Here is a 15,757-nt window from a genome sequence, read left to right as displayed (position 1 = left end):
ATTTCCTGATCTCTCTGTGTTTCATTCTCCCCAAACTGTAAAATGACAGTGATAGCACCTACCTCATGGGGTTGCATGAGAGTTAAATGGCTTCGTATATGTGAAGCATTTAAGACAGTGCCTTGTACAAAATAAGCATGTAATAATTAGCTAGTATTCACTCATTATAACACAAATACGTATTTATCAAGCATTTATCATGAGCCAGCAGTGTGCTAGGCACTGGATACAGCAGTGAACAAGACGGAAATGGTCCCTAACTTCCCAAGGAACTCAGTCTAGTGGGGTGGCATAAATTAACAAGTAAACATAATTTCAGATAGTAATAAGCACCATAAAGTTATTAAAGTCGCTGGTTAGGTGGGAAAGTTGTTTTGGATAGGAAGGTCAGGGCCTCTTTGAAGAGGTGACATTTGAGTTGAGATCCAAATGACAAAAAGAAGGAAGCCATGCAGAAGGTCTTTCAGGGAAAGAGCATTTCTAACTCTTCTTCTAGGAAAGAGAAACAGCAAGTGCAAACGTCCTGAGGCCAGGTTCTGGGAGTAAAGAGAATGCCAGTGTGCCATCAGCAAAGTGATCAGGCATTAATAGTTTAGATATAGACCGTACCAGATCATTCAGGTCCTTCTAGTCCTGTGGATTTAAATCCGGGTGGATTGAAGGAGCCATCAGCAGGGGTTTTACCACCACAGGGACTGTCTTACATTTTTAAAGGTAGTTTCATTCGTTCAGTATTTACTGCATGTCTGGGCCCGTGTTTAGCATTGAAAGCACAATGCTCCTCTGAAAAAAGTGGGAATTAGCAGCAGACTGAAGGGAAAGAAGGAGGCCACTTTGGGTAGGGAAAAGAGTATGAAAATCCCAGAAACAGGAAAGCTCGGGCACATTCAGCGACCGGTATACTGGGATTAGAATGTGGCAGGGCCTCTCTGCACATCTTGGCCAGTCATCTCTGTTCTTCCCATCTCCCTCTCTCTGTCTGTCTCTCTCTCTCTTCCTCTCTCCTTCCCTCTCTCCCCACAGGTCCATTTGATTCCGACATCAACTTCATCACCTCCCAGAACAGAAAAAGAATGCATTGAAATTGCCAAGGGAGCCCAAGGTAAAGGGTGAAGGAGGTTGGGTGAGATAAAGATCAATGTCAGTGAGGATGAAGAAATGCAAATTGACACTAAAGGAAAGCTACTGATTTTAGCGTGGCTTCCTGTTACTCCCCAGACCCTGATAATTTGCAAAAAAATCATCTCATACTGAATTTTTTTTAAACCAATCTTTTACTAAGTGATTATGAAAAATTTCAATTTAACAGGAAAGGGTTTTTTTAGTAAACTTTATTTGAAGTGTAACATAGGTTCAGATGAGTGACAGATACAGCTTGATGAATTTTCGTAAAGTGAGCAGACTTATAGAGCCAGGACTCACATCAAAACCAGAACATGACCAGAGCCCCCCCGCCCCACCTCTAAATTCTGTTCTTCCATCCGCCTCCAGTTACTACCCAGTAGGGTAGTAGATTTTATTAAATTTTATTAATAAAATTTATTATTTTATTTTTTATTTTTAAATTAAAAAAATTTTTAAATGTTTTTATTTATTTTTGAGACAGAGAGAGACAGAGCATGAGCAGGGGAGGGGCAGAGAGAGAGGGAGACACAGAATCCGAAGCAGGCTCCAGGCTCTGAGCTGTCAGCGCAGAGCCCGACGCGGGGCTCGAACCCACGGACTGCGAGATCATGACTTGAACCGAAGTCGGACACTTAACCCACTTAGCCACCCAGGCGCCCCAATAAAATTTATTTTATTGAATTTATTTATTCACCATTTATTTTATTATTTATTATTAATAAATTACTAATATGATCCGTTATTTATTAATCGTTTATTTTATGAAATTTTACTTTTTATTATAAAATATTTCAAACATAGAGACAAGAATAAAGAGTACTCTAGTGAACATCTATGGACCCACAACCCATCCAGGGTTGTCACAACTTAATATGCCACATTGGATGCAGCTTTTGTTATTTTTTTTTTTTTAAATAAAAACACACTCAGGAACTCCTAGGTAAATAGAAGTCTTAATGAATAAGATTCACATCCACAAATATCTTTAAGGCGCTTAGTGTGTGTCAAACCCTTTCACATGGACGGTCTTTCTCTTAATAATATGTGTGCATGATTACAGAATGCAATTACATTAATTAATTCACACAACGTAAATGATACAGGGGCGCCTGGGTGGCTCGGTCGGTTAAGCATCCGACTCTGATCTCAGCCCAGGTCTTGATCTCACGGTTGGTTGAGTTCCAGCCCCATGTTGGACTCGGTGCTGAGCGTGAAGGCTACTTTAAAACAAATGTAAATGACACAGAAGACTATAGAGGAAAAAGAAATCTCTTTCCCACCACTGACGCTCAGCTTCTCTCCCCAGAGGCAAACACAATTATCAGTTTACAGTGTTCCTCGTCCACATTTTCTTTCTCTGTATATATAGCTAAGATACCTGAAAGAATGCAGATATATGTGTGTATGGATATGTATACGGGTTATATCAATAAGGATGTGTAGATAGTGAGGTTTCTGATAGATCTTATCAATATAATCCTTATAATATGCATACACACATATATCTGTATCTTTTTATGTACCAATATTTATACAAAGAGGTATATCAAGAGAGAGATGGAAGAGATGTATCCCCTCCTTTTTTCTTACACAAATCATTAGCACATTTTTGTGCTTTTCTGTATCTTATTTCATTATTCATATATTTTGCAGCTCTTTGTAAAATTTTTTCCATGTTACTGGAGAGTGTGATGCTAAGTGAAATGAGCCATACAGAGAAAGACAGATACCATATGTGTTCACTCTTATGTGGATCCTGAGAAACTTAACAGGAACCCGTGGGGGAGGGGAAGGGAAAAAAAAAAAAAAAGAGGTTAGAGTGGGAGAGAGCCAAAGCATAAGAGACTCTTAAAAACTGAGAACAGGGGCGCCTGGGTGGCGCAGTCGGTTAAGCGTCCGACTTCAGCCAGGTCACGATCTCGCGGTCGGTGAGTTCGAGCCCCGCGTCGGGCTCTGGGCTGATGGCTCAGAGCCTGGAGCCTGTTTCCGATTCTGTGTCTCCCTCTCTCTCTGCCCCTCCCCCGTTCATGCTCTGTCTCTCTCTGTCCCAAAAATAAATAAACGTTGAAAAAAAAAATTAAAAAAAAAAAAAAACAAAAAAAAAACTGAGAACAAACTGAGGGTTGATGGGGGGTGGGAGGGGGGGAGGGTAGGTGATGGGCATTGAAGAGGGCATCGTTTGGGATGAGCACTGGGTGTTGTATGGAAACCAATTTGACAATAAATTTTATATATTAAAAAAAATTAAAAATAAATAAAATAAATAAATAAAAATTTTTTCCACGTTTATTTATTTTTGAGAGAGAGAGAGAGAGACAGAGAGCAAGTAGGGGAGGGGCAGAGAGAGAGGGAGACACAGAATCTGAAGTAGGCTCCAGGCTCTGAGCTGTCAGCATGGAGCCCGACGCGGGGCTCGAACTCACAGACTGTGAGATCATGACCTGAGCAGAAGTCGGACGCCCAACCAACTGAACCACCCAGGTGCCCCCACAACAACCCTTTAGAGAAGAGGATGGTGACGCCTAGGCAGGAGGTCAAGTGACTTGCCCAAGAGCACACGGCTAGCCCATATTCCAACCCAAATATTCCCTCGTGGCCTTCAGAACTGTGGAGAGCTTTTCTGTTTTAGAGCAAGATCCTAACAATTCGTGAGTTAAAAAAAACAAACAAACAAAACTTGGTCTTCTCAATAGGATGGGTGGGAATGAGGTCAGCAGAGTAAAGAAAAGCGGAGAATTTCTTCCTTTAAGGGCAGAACGAGGCCTCGTAACTGGAGCCAAGCGTAACGTGGGCATTTTTAATAGGTGAATTTTGTCAATGCCTAGATTTTGATGGGCTCCTTGATGGTGGCAGAGCAGGAAGCGCACCCTGGCAGAGCTTTGATCAGTCTGGTGCGTACAGTTCATGTGGGCATCACACACCCCTCGGCAGATGGCTTCTCTCTGAAGGCCTGTAATAATGCAACCGGCAAGCCGAAAGGTGTTAGTCATCACTGGCATTTGAACAGCAATTTCAAACGCACAAAGGCATTTGAAACTCGTGACAAACTTGTAGGCAGGCAGGAAAAGCAGTTACTACTAACCTCATTCTACAGATGAGAAAACCAAGACTCTGAAAATGCAGGTGATGGCTCAGCTAGTGACAGATCCTCTAATTCGGAGGCCACAGAAGACTCTTCTGGATACGTTGTTTTTCTTTGTAATGTTGAGCAAAGCGGGATACGTTATTTTCTTTTTAATTTTATTTTTTCAAATTTGCATCCAAGTTAGTTAGCATCTAGTGCAGCAATGATTTCAGGAGTAGATTCCTTAATGCCCCTTACCCATTTAGGCCATCCCCCCCGTCCCACAACCCCTCCAGGAACCCTCCGTTTGTTCCCCATATTTGTGAGTCTCTTCTGTTTTGTCCTCCTCCCTGTTTTTATATGATTTTTGCTTCCCTTCCCTTATGTTCATCTGTTCTGTGTCTTAAAGTCCTCATATGAGCGAAGTCATATGGTATTTGTCTTTCTCTGACTAACTAATTTCACTTAGCATAATACCCTTTAGTTCCATTCCACATAGTTGCAAATGGCAAGATTTCATTCTTTTGGATTGCCGGGTAATACTCCACTGTGTGTGTGTGTGTGTGTGTGTGTGTGTGTGTACCACATCTTCTTTATCCATTCATCCATCAACGGACATTTGGGCTCTTTCCATACTTGGGCTATCATTGATAGTGCTGCTATAAACATGGGGGTGCATGTGTCCCTTCGAAACAGCACACCTGTATCCCTTGGACAAATGCCTAGTAGTGCAATTGCTGAGTGGTGGGGTAGTTCTATTTAATTTTTTGAGGAGCCTCCATACCGTTTTCCAGAGTGGCTGCACCACTTTGCATTCCCACCAGCAATGCAAAAGAGATCCTCTGTCTCCGCATCCTCGCCAACATCTGTTGTTGCCTGAGTTGTTGATGTTAGCCATTATGACAGATGTGAGGTGGTATCTCATTGTGGTTTTGATTTGTATTTCCCTGATGATGAGTGATGGTGAGCATTTTTTTACGTGTCGGTTGGTCATCTGGATGTCTTCTCTGGAGAAGTGTCTATTCATGTCTTTTGCCCATTTCTTCACCGGATTATTTGTTTTTGGGTGTTGAGTTTGATAAGTTCTTTATAGATTTTGGATACTAACCCTTTTTCTGATACGTCATTTGCAAATATCGTCTCCCATTCTGTTGGTTGCCTTTTAGTTTTGCTGATTGTTTCCTTCGATGTACAGAAGCTTTTTATTTTGATGAGGTCCCAGTAGTTCATTTTTGCTTTTGTTTCCTTTGCCTCCGGAGACGTGTTGAGTGAGAAGTTGCTGCAGCCAAGATCAAAGAGGTTTTTGCCTGCTTTCTCCTCGAGGATTTGGATGGCTTCCTGTCTTACATTTAGGTCTTTCATCTGTTTTGAGTTTATTTTTGTGTCTGGTGTAAGAAAGGGGTCCAGGTTCATTCTTCTGCATGTCGCCGTCCAGTTTTCCCAGCACCACTTGCTGAAGAGACTGTCTTTATTCCATTGGATGTTCTTTCCTGCTTTGTCAAAGATTAGTTGGCCATGCATTTGTGGGTCCGTTTCTGGGTTCTCTATACTGTTCCATTGAACCGAGTGTCTGTTCTTGTGCCAGTACCCTACTGTCTTGATGATTACAGCTTTGTAATACAGCTTGAAGTCCGGGATTGTGATGCCTCCTGCTTTGGTTTTCTTTTTCAAGATTGCTTTGGCTATTCGGGGTCTTTTCTGGTTCCATACAAATTTTAGGATTGTTTGTTCTGGATCTGTGAAGAATGCTGGTGATATTCTGATAGCGATTGCATTGAACCTGTAGATTGCTTTGGGTAGTATTGACATTTTAACAATTTTTATTCTTCCTATCCAGGAGCTTGGAATCTTTTTCCATTTTTTTGTGTCTTCAATTTCTTTCTATATCTTTTAGTGTATAGATTTTTCACCTCTTTTGTTAGATTTATTCCTAGGTATTTTATGGTGTTTGGTGCAATTGTAAATGGGATCGATTCCTTGATTTCTCTTTCTGTTGCTTCATTGTTGGTAAAGTGAGATACATTATAATTGTAAGAGGGGAGCAGACTGAGAGGAGACAGGACTGAGCATGGCGATGGGCGGGGGGAGGGTTGCCTTAAGACTGCTCTCTGGGACTGAATCCTAGGTACCACGCTCTCTCTCACTCCCTCCAGCCGTGGAGGCCTCAGTTCTGGTGGATCCGGTGCCCCATTTTTAAACCAAATATCTTAAAAAAATTTTTTTTGGTAATGTTGTATTTATTTTTGAGAGAGAGAGATAGACACGGAGCACACATGGGGGAGGGTCAGAAAGAGAGGGAGGGAGACACAGAATCTGAAGCAGGCTCCAGGCTCTGAGCTGTCAGCACAGAACCTGACACGGGGCTTGAACTCACAAACCGCGAGATCACGACCTGAGTCGAAGTCGGACGCTTAACTAACAGAGTCACCCGGGCGTCCCTCTTTTTTTTTTTTTTTTTTTTAAATTGAGAGAGAGGGCTCAAGCGAGCAAGGGCGGAGAGAGACTCCCACAAGGGGCAGGGGACAGAGAGAAAGAGAGAGAGGGAAGAGTGGCGCACCCAAAGCGGGGCTCACGTTCACCAGAAGCAGGGCTCGTGCTCACCCAATGCGAGACTTGATGTGAGACTCCATGCAAGACTCAAACTCACAGACGGCAAGATCATGACCTGAGCCAAAGTCAGATACTTAACTGACTGAGCCACCCAGGCACCCAGGGCTATAGTATCTTTAATACATTTTAGTATCTCTTTCAATGCATTTCTTTTTTCTTGTTTCTCATTTTTAAAAATATTTATTTACTTTTGAGAGAGAGAGAGAGAGAGCGCGTGCACAAGTCAGGGAGGGGCAGAGAGAGAGGGAGACACGGAACCCAAAGCAGGCTCTAGGCTCCAAGCTGTCAGCACAGAGCCCGATGCGGGGCCCAAACCCATGAACCATGAGATCATGATCTGAGCCAAAGTCGGATGCTTAGCCCACTGAGTCACCCAGGCGCTCCTCCCTCAATGCATTTCATGTAGTGTGTGTTCAATAATGTGTCCTTCTTACGATTACTATTGAAAGGCAAGGCAACATACATACAAGTAAGTGCACCCACTTGTTAGTTTCACTTCTACCATCATGTCAGTTTTTCCTGTCCTTGAGCCTCATATACATAGAATTATAATGTATGTCCTTTTTTGTGTCTGGCCTCTTTCAGAAGTGAGTGAATCTGTGAGATTCATCCATGTTGTTACATACTGGTCGTTGCTCTCCAGTTGTGTAACTAGGCCATAACGTATTAATTCTCCTGTTGGTTTGGGTTGTTCCCGCTCTGGGGCTATTATGAGCAACATTTTTATACAACTCCTTTTGTGGACGTTAATACGTACCTTCTTTGGTGAGATAGCCCATAGCTGAACCATAGAGTAAATGTATATTCAGCTTGAGTAAATACGGCTATACTTGAACTGTACTTATAAAGGAGAAAAAGACAAATAAACTCTATTTGAAATATGTGCTTAAGGGGTACCTGGGTGGCTCAGTTGGCTCAGGTCACGATCTCTCGGTTCGTGGGTTTGAGGCCCGCGTCAGGCTCTGTGCTGACAGCTCAGAGCCTGGAGCCTGCTTCGGATTCTGTGTCTCCCTCTCTCTCATTCACACTCTGTCTCTCTCTTTCTCGAAATAAATAAACATTTCAAAAAGTTTAAATATGTACTTAAGGGGTGCCCGGGTGGTTCGGTCAGTAAAGCGTCCAATCTCTGATTTTGGCTCAGGTCATGATCTCGTGGTTCATGGGTTAAGCCCCAAAAGAGCTCTGTACTGACAGCTTGGAGCCTGCTTGGGATTCTTTGTCTCCCTCTTTCTCTGTCCCTCCCCCGCTCACACACCCCTTCTCTTTCTCTCTCTCATTCAAAAATAAATAAACAAACATTAAAAGAAAAGGAAAGAAGTACCTACATATGCAAATGTTAAGGTGTGATTTCCCTAGAAGATATAAGGAAAGAGTTAGAGATTTACACCTGCTTGCAATGACATAGTCTGGATTTATGAGAAGACAATTATAATATGAACAAATGTTGAACTTTTTTCTTTATATTTGATAATTTCAAAGAGGTATGTGTATATGTACTCCGCCTTTTGACATATATTTAGAATCACAGTGAACGAGGCAGCTACGGTGCAGCCTTCTAGGTTTTACTATAAGGGATGCCTTCAGTGAGGGGATTTTCCAAATATAGTGAGCAGCTCTTGGGAGAGATCCAAAGAAAACAAAACACAGTCTTCCTGCAACGTAAATAATAGTTGAATTCCTGGAAAATTTGGTGCAGATTAACAGCAAGCAAGATATATCTTAAAAACATTTTTTTAATGTTTATTTATCTTTGACAGAGAGAGACAGAGAGAGACAGAGAGCATGAGCGGGGGAGGGACGGTGAGAGAGGGAGACACAGAATCTGAAGCAGGCTCCAGGCTCCAACCTGTCAGCACAGAGCCCAACGCAGGCCTTGAACTCATGGACAGTGAGATCGTGACCTGAGCCGAAGTCAGATGCTCAACTGACTGAGCCACCCAGGCACCCCATCAAGCAAGATATATCTTGAGTTTACATGTAAAATGAAGTTAGATTTTTGGCACGTATTGTTAGATGTCTAGCAGGGAGGGACACTGACAGGCCCCTTGGGTATAGGAAAATTATTCTTCATGCAGGACAACATTGCACATAGCAGGATGACTTGGCCCTCACCCTGTAAGGGCCCTGCCTTCATTCACAGTGAGATTCAAAACCCCCACAAACTTCCAAAATGACGACAGGGGGCAGTATCACCCCATTGAGAACCACTGTCCAAGCAAGACTTCTTTTGTCCAATATGGTCAACAATAGCCATCTGTGGCTTGTTATATATTAAATGAAATTAGAAGTCCAGTTTTTCAGTCATGCTAGCTACATTTCAAGTGCTTAAAAACACACGTAGCAAAAACTTCCCACAGAGAAAAGCCCAGATCTGTATGGTTTCACTGGTTAATTCTGCAACTACTTAAAGAATTAATAGTAGTTCTTCACAAACTCTTCCAAAAAATAGAAAAAAGAATACTTCCCAACTCATTAAATGAGGTCAGCGTCACCCTGATACCAAAAACTAGAAAAAAATGACGTAAGAAAATTACAGACTAATATCTCTTATAAATAGAGATACAAAATCCTCAACAAAACACTAGGAAATCTAATATCAAACTGTGACCGAGTGAGATTTATTAGGAATACGAAGTTGTGAGGGGGGTGCCTGGGTGGCTCAGTCAGCTGGGCGAATGACTTCGGCTCAGATCTCGCAGTATGTGGGTTCGAGCCCCAGGACAGCTCTGTGCTGACAGCTCAGAGCCTGGAGCCTGTTTTAGATTCTGTGTCTACCTCTCTCTCTGCCTCTCCCCATCTCATGCTCTCTCTCAAAAATAAATAAACATTAAAATATTTTTTAAAAAGGAATACAAATTTGGGTTGACATATGAAAATGAATTAGTGTAGGGGCACCTGGGTGGCTCAGTCAGTCAAACATCTGACTCTCGATTTTGGCTCAGGTCACGATCTCACAATTCTTAGGTTCAAGCCCCTCATCGGGCTCTGCGCTGAAAGTATGGAGCCTGCTTGTGACTCTGTCTCTCTCTGCTCCTCCCCTACTCACTCTCTTTCTCTCTCTCAAAATAAATAAATACACCTTAAAGAAAAAAATGAATCAATGTAATACACCATATCAATAAAAGACAAAAACCACACGATCATCCCAATAGATGTGAAAAAAAGAGCATTTGACAAGATGCAAAACATCTTCATGATAGAAACACTTTACAAAGTAGGAACAGAAGGGAACTTCCTCAATATGATATATAGGACATCTACAAAAAATCCACAGCTAACATCATACTTAATGATGAAAGATTGAAAGCTTTCCCCCTAAAACCAGGAATAAGACAAGGAAGTCTACTCTTACCACTTCTCTTCCACGTTGTACTAGAGGTTTCTAGCCAGGGCAATTAGGCAAAAAAATTACATAAAGGACAGATTAGATAGGTTTGCAGACCTCGTATATAGAAAATCCTAAGGAATTCACCGAAAACTGTTGGAAGTAATATTGAGTTCAGCAAGGTTGGAGGGTAAAAGAGCAAACGACAAAAGGCAATTGTATTTTTATACGTTTGTAGAGACCAATCCCAAAAGGAAACTAGGAAAACAATTTCACTCACAACAGCACCGAGAAAGAAGAAAATACTTAGAAATAAATTTAACAAAAGAAGTGCAAAATGTATACTTTGAAATTAGAAAGCATTGTTGAAAGAAAATAAAGTTCTGAATAAGAGGAAATGCATCCCATGTTCATGGATCCAAACGGTTAATATTGTTAAGTTGGCAATACTTCCCAAACTGATCAACAGGTTCAGTGCAATCCCTATCAAAATCGCAAGTTGGTTTCTATGCAGAGATTCATAAAACGTTTTTGAAAAAGAAGAACAACGTTAGGGGATTCACACCTCCCTATTTCAAAAACTCTCTACAAAACCACAGTAATCAAGACAGTGTTGTAATAGCATAAGAATAAGCATGTAGATCAATAGGATTGAATTGAGAGTCCAGAAATAAATCCCCAAATTTACAGTCAACTGATTTATAACAACTGATTTTCCAAAACAAATCGATAGGGAATCTTTTTTTTCTTTAAAAACATTTTTTTTTTCAACGTTTATTTATTTTTGGGACAGAGAGAGACAGAGCATGAACGGGGGAGGGGCAGAGAGAGAGGGAGACACAGAATCGGAAACAGGCTCCAGGCTCCGAGCCATCAGCCCAGAGCCCGACGCGGGGCTCGAACTCCCGGACCGCGAGATCGTGACCTGGCTGAAGCCGGACGCGTAACCGACTGCGCCACCCAGGCGCCCCTAAAAACATTTTTTTAAATGTTTACTTATTTTTGAGACAGGGAGAGATAGGGCGTGAGTGGGGGAGGAGCAGAGAGAGGAGGGAGAAGCAGAATCCGACGCAGGCTCCAGGCTCTGAGCTGTCAGCCCAGAGCCCGACGTGGAGCTCGAACCCACAAACTGTGAGATCATGACCTGAACCTAAGTCAGACGCTTAACTGACTGAGCCACACATGTGCCCTGGGAATCTTTTCAATAAATGGCGTTGGGACACCTGGATATCCACATGCAAAAGGATGAAGTTGGGCCCCGTGTTAGGGGCCCCCAAGACCATCCTCAAGTTCAATGATTCACTAGGAAGACTCATAGGACTCAGCATATAGTCACAGTCACGGCTGAAAGGAAACAAGCCAAAAATCAGCAAAGGGAGAAGAAAGACACATGGAATGAAATCCAGGGCAACCAGATACAAGATTCCAAGAGGCTTGTCCTGGTGGAAACACATATCTAATTCTCCCAGCAATGAATTGTGACGACACCTATGAAATGTTGCCAGCTAGGGACATTCCAAACTCCTAGAAGGAAATCGGGTGTTCAGCAGAACCCATAGTGTTTGTACAAGCCTTTTAAGAAGTGTGTGCCCCTGGTAGCAATTAATGATGGGAATCCTCCTGAAACCTACGCTCTCAAACTCCAGCCACAGGCCAACCTTGCAAGCAGCCTTTTACAAGGTTAGTCGTTTGGGCCTGCTATGTTAACTCTTTTCTGGGCGTACCCTTACCTCACATGACATGCAAATAAGAACTCAAAATGGACGAAAGACTTAAATGTAAGAGCCAAAACGATACAACTTTTAAAAAGAAATAGGGAGGGGCGCCTGGATGGCTCAGTCAGTTAAGCATCTGACTCTTGATTTGGCTCAGGTCATGATCTCACGGTTTGTGAGTTCGAGCCCCAAGTTGAGCTCCACGCTGACAGTGCAGAGCCTGTTTGGGATTCTCTCTCTCTCTCTCTCTCTCTCTCTCTCTGACCCTCCCCCTCCTCCATCTCAAAAATAAATAAACTTAAAAAAACAAACAAACACAGGGATAATTCTTCTTGACTGTAGCTTTGGCAATGCTTTCTTAACTATTTCACCAAAAGTCCAAGCAGCCAAAGGAAAAATAGATAAATTTGGCTTCATCAAAATTCAAAACTGTTGTGCACCAAAGACATCATCAAAAAGGTAAAAAAAAGTAACACACGGAGGAGGAGAAAACATTTGAAAATCCTGCCTCTGATAAAGAATTTATATCTAAGATACAGAAAGAACTTTTTAAAAAAATTTTTTAACGTTTATTTATTTTTTGAGACAGAGAGAGACAGAGCATGAATGGGGGAGGGTCAGAGAGAGGGAGACACAGAATCGGAAACAGGCTCCAGGCTCTGAGCCGTCAGCACAGGGCCCGACGCGGGGCTCGATCTCACGGACGGCGAGATCATGACCCGAGCCGAAGTCGGCTGCTTAACCGACTGAGCCACCCAGGCGCCCCAATACATAAAGAACTTTTACAACTCAAACATTTTTTTAAATGGGCAAAGGACTTTTTTCTCCAAAGAACATGTACAAATGACCAATAAGTACATTAAAAGATGCTCAAAATCCTTAGCCATCGGAAATGCACGTCAAAACCTCAATGAGATACCATTTCACACCCACTAGGAGGCTATAATAAAACAAAGAACAAAAAAACAAACAAAACAGGAAAAGAGTAAATATTGGTGTGGATGTGGAGAATCAGAACCCTCACGCGTTACTGGTGGAACGTAAAATGGTATAGTCACTTTGGGTAACAGGCTGGCAGTTCTGTCATGAATTAAACAGAGTTACCAAACGACCTACAGTGTTATAGTCCCTGTTACTCAAGAGAAATGAAAACATATGTGTGCTCAAAAACTTGACCCAATGGGGCGCCTGGGTGGCTCAGTCGGTTGGGCGTCTGACCTCGGCTCAGGTCATGATCTCGCGGTCTGTGAGTTCGAGCCCCGCGTCGGGCTCTGTGTTGACAGCTCAGAGCCTGGAGCCTGCTTCCGATTCTGTGTCTCCCACTCTCTCTCTCTCTTTCAAAAATAAACACACACACACACAAACTTGACACAAATGCTTAGAGCAGCATTGTTCATAGTAGCAAAAAATTAAAATTAAAAAAAGGAAATGCGCTGGATTTCCATCAATGGACACGTGGATAAACAAAGCATTGTATGTCCACCCAATGAAATAATATTATTCGGCCATAAAAAGGGATAAGATACTGATCCGTGTTACAACATGGGTGACCCTTAAGAATATTATGCTAAGAGAGGGGCGCCTGGGTGGCGCAGTCGGTTAAGCGTCTGACTTCAGCCAGGTCACGATCTCGCGGTCCGTGAGTTCGAGCCCCGTGTCGGGCTCTGGGCTGATGGCTCAGAGCCTGGAGCCTGTTTCTGATTCTGTGTCTCCCTCTCTCTCTGCCCCTCCCCCGTTCATGCTCTGTCTCTCTCTGTCCCAAAAATAAAAATAAACGTTGAAAAAAAAAATTAAAAAAAAAAAAAAAAGAATATTATGCTAAGAGAAAGAAGCCAGTCACCGGGGCCACATGTTATATGATTCCATTCACACAAAATGCCCAGAATAGGGAAATCTATAGAGACAGGATGTAGACTGGAAGTTTCTTAGGGCTGGTGGGGGTAGGGTGAGGATGGAAGGGTAGGGAGTGACAGCTACAGAGTACCAGATTCCTTTATGGGGTGATAAAGGTGTTCTAGAGTTGACTGTAATACAGGGCATACTTATCTTTGATTATACAGAAAACCGATTACAGTATACGGTTATGTGAAGCAATGTATATCTCAGTAAAGCTGTTAGAAACGTTTAGATAATCCAGATTGGATACGTTTCCACTCACTAAGCAAATGATCAAAAATGATTATACCCAGTGCTGAGGAGGGTGCTGTGAAGCACACACACTTTGCAGGTGCACTAAACTGGTGAAACAAAACACCTTTCGGAAAATTATGTGGTTACGTATCAGCACTCAAAGAACGCGCATCCTTCAAGTTTCACTTTTGAGAATCTACCCCAGAGAAATACTGTTATATACAGAAAAATCTAATGTAAAAGGGTTATTTTTAATAATAATAATAATAAATGGAGACAAGACAAATGGCCAGCATTAATAGAACGATTAAATGAGCTGTAAAGAGCCACAGTGACGGGATACTATGTACCCATCAAAATGAAACATATTTTTCTATCTAAAAAGTTCCTGGCCTGAAGAACAAAGTCATAAATTTGTTGAACTGAAAAGGAGGCTGAGGGAAGTCCTATTAAAAAAAAAAAAATGTTTGGGGCGCCTGGGTGGCGCAGTCGGTTAAGCGGCCGACTTCAGCCAGGTCACGATCTCGCGGTCCGTGAGTTCGAGCCCCGCGTCGGGCTCTGGGCTGATGGCTCAGAGCCTGGAGCCTGTTTCCGATTCTGTGTCTCCCTCTCTCTCTGCCCCTCCCCCGTTCATGCTCTGTCTCTCTCTGTCTCAAAAATAAATAAACGTTAAAAAAAAAATGTTTTGTTTTTTTTTTTTTAATTTTTTTTTTCAATGTTTATTTATTTTTGGGACAGAGAGAGACAGAGCATGAACGGGGGAGGGGCAGAGAGAGAGGGAGACACAGAATCGGAAACAGGCTCCAGGCTCTGAGCCATCAGCCCAGAGCCCGACGCGGGGCTCGAACTCCCGGACCGCGAGATCGTGACCTGGCTGAAGTCGGACGCTTAACCGACTGCGCCACCCAGGCGCCCCAAAAAAAAAAAAAATGTTTTAAAGGGGCACCTGGATGGCTCAGTGGGTTAAGCATCTGACTTCAACTCAGGTCATGATCTCATGGTGAGTTCGAGCCCCGCATCAGGCTGTCTGCTGTTGGCACAAAGCCTCCCTTCAGATGCCCTGTTCCCCTCCCTCTGGGCCCCTCCCCTGCTCTCTCTCTCTCTCTCTCTATCTGTCTCAAATAAACTTAAAAAAAAAAAAAAAAGTGTGGTCCCAAGAACAACAGCATCAGCATTCCTACATGTATGATAGAAATGCATATTCTTGGTCCCCACCCCACACTTCCTCAATCAGAGCCCTGGGGGTGGGCCCGGCAATCCGTATTTCACTAGCCCTTTGGAGCACACTAAAGTGTGAGAACCACTGGCACAACTGGCACAATGCAGTGTAACAGGAGAGGCAGGATTCCAACTGTAGCAGGATCAAAGCTAACATGTACTGAGTGCTGACTCTGCCTTCCCATGAGGTCATGTCATTTCCACAACCATATTACGAGGGGTTGGAACTTCTGTTATTCCCATTGGACAAATCAGTAAACGGAAGTGCAGAGATGAAGGTAATTGCCCGAGATCGTGAGTTAGCGAATGATAAAGCTGGGGCCCGCAGACCGGGCTTCTCTGCCTGCAAAGCCCACGCTATTAACCATCATGCCCACGTTTCGCTGAGCGTGGGCCCCAAACATCACACGTAGTGATGGGATGGTCTCAGAGTGTACTTGGATGTTCGCTTTGAACTCCGAGAGTTATGTACCGGTAGGTCTTCCTCGACTGAGGATGGGGTTCTGTTGTGATGAACCCATTAAGTTGAAACTATTTTAATTTGAAAATGCGTGTGATACACCCAAACTA

This window comes from Leopardus geoffroyi, chromosome E3 (assembly GCF_018350155.1).
Source record: "Leopardus geoffroyi isolate Oge1 chromosome E3, O.geoffroyi_Oge1_pat1.0, whole genome shotgun sequence".
Lineage (NCBI taxonomy): Eukaryota > Metazoa > Chordata > Mammalia > Carnivora > Felidae > Leopardus > Leopardus geoffroyi.
This window is presented reverse-complemented; position numbering follows the sequence as displayed.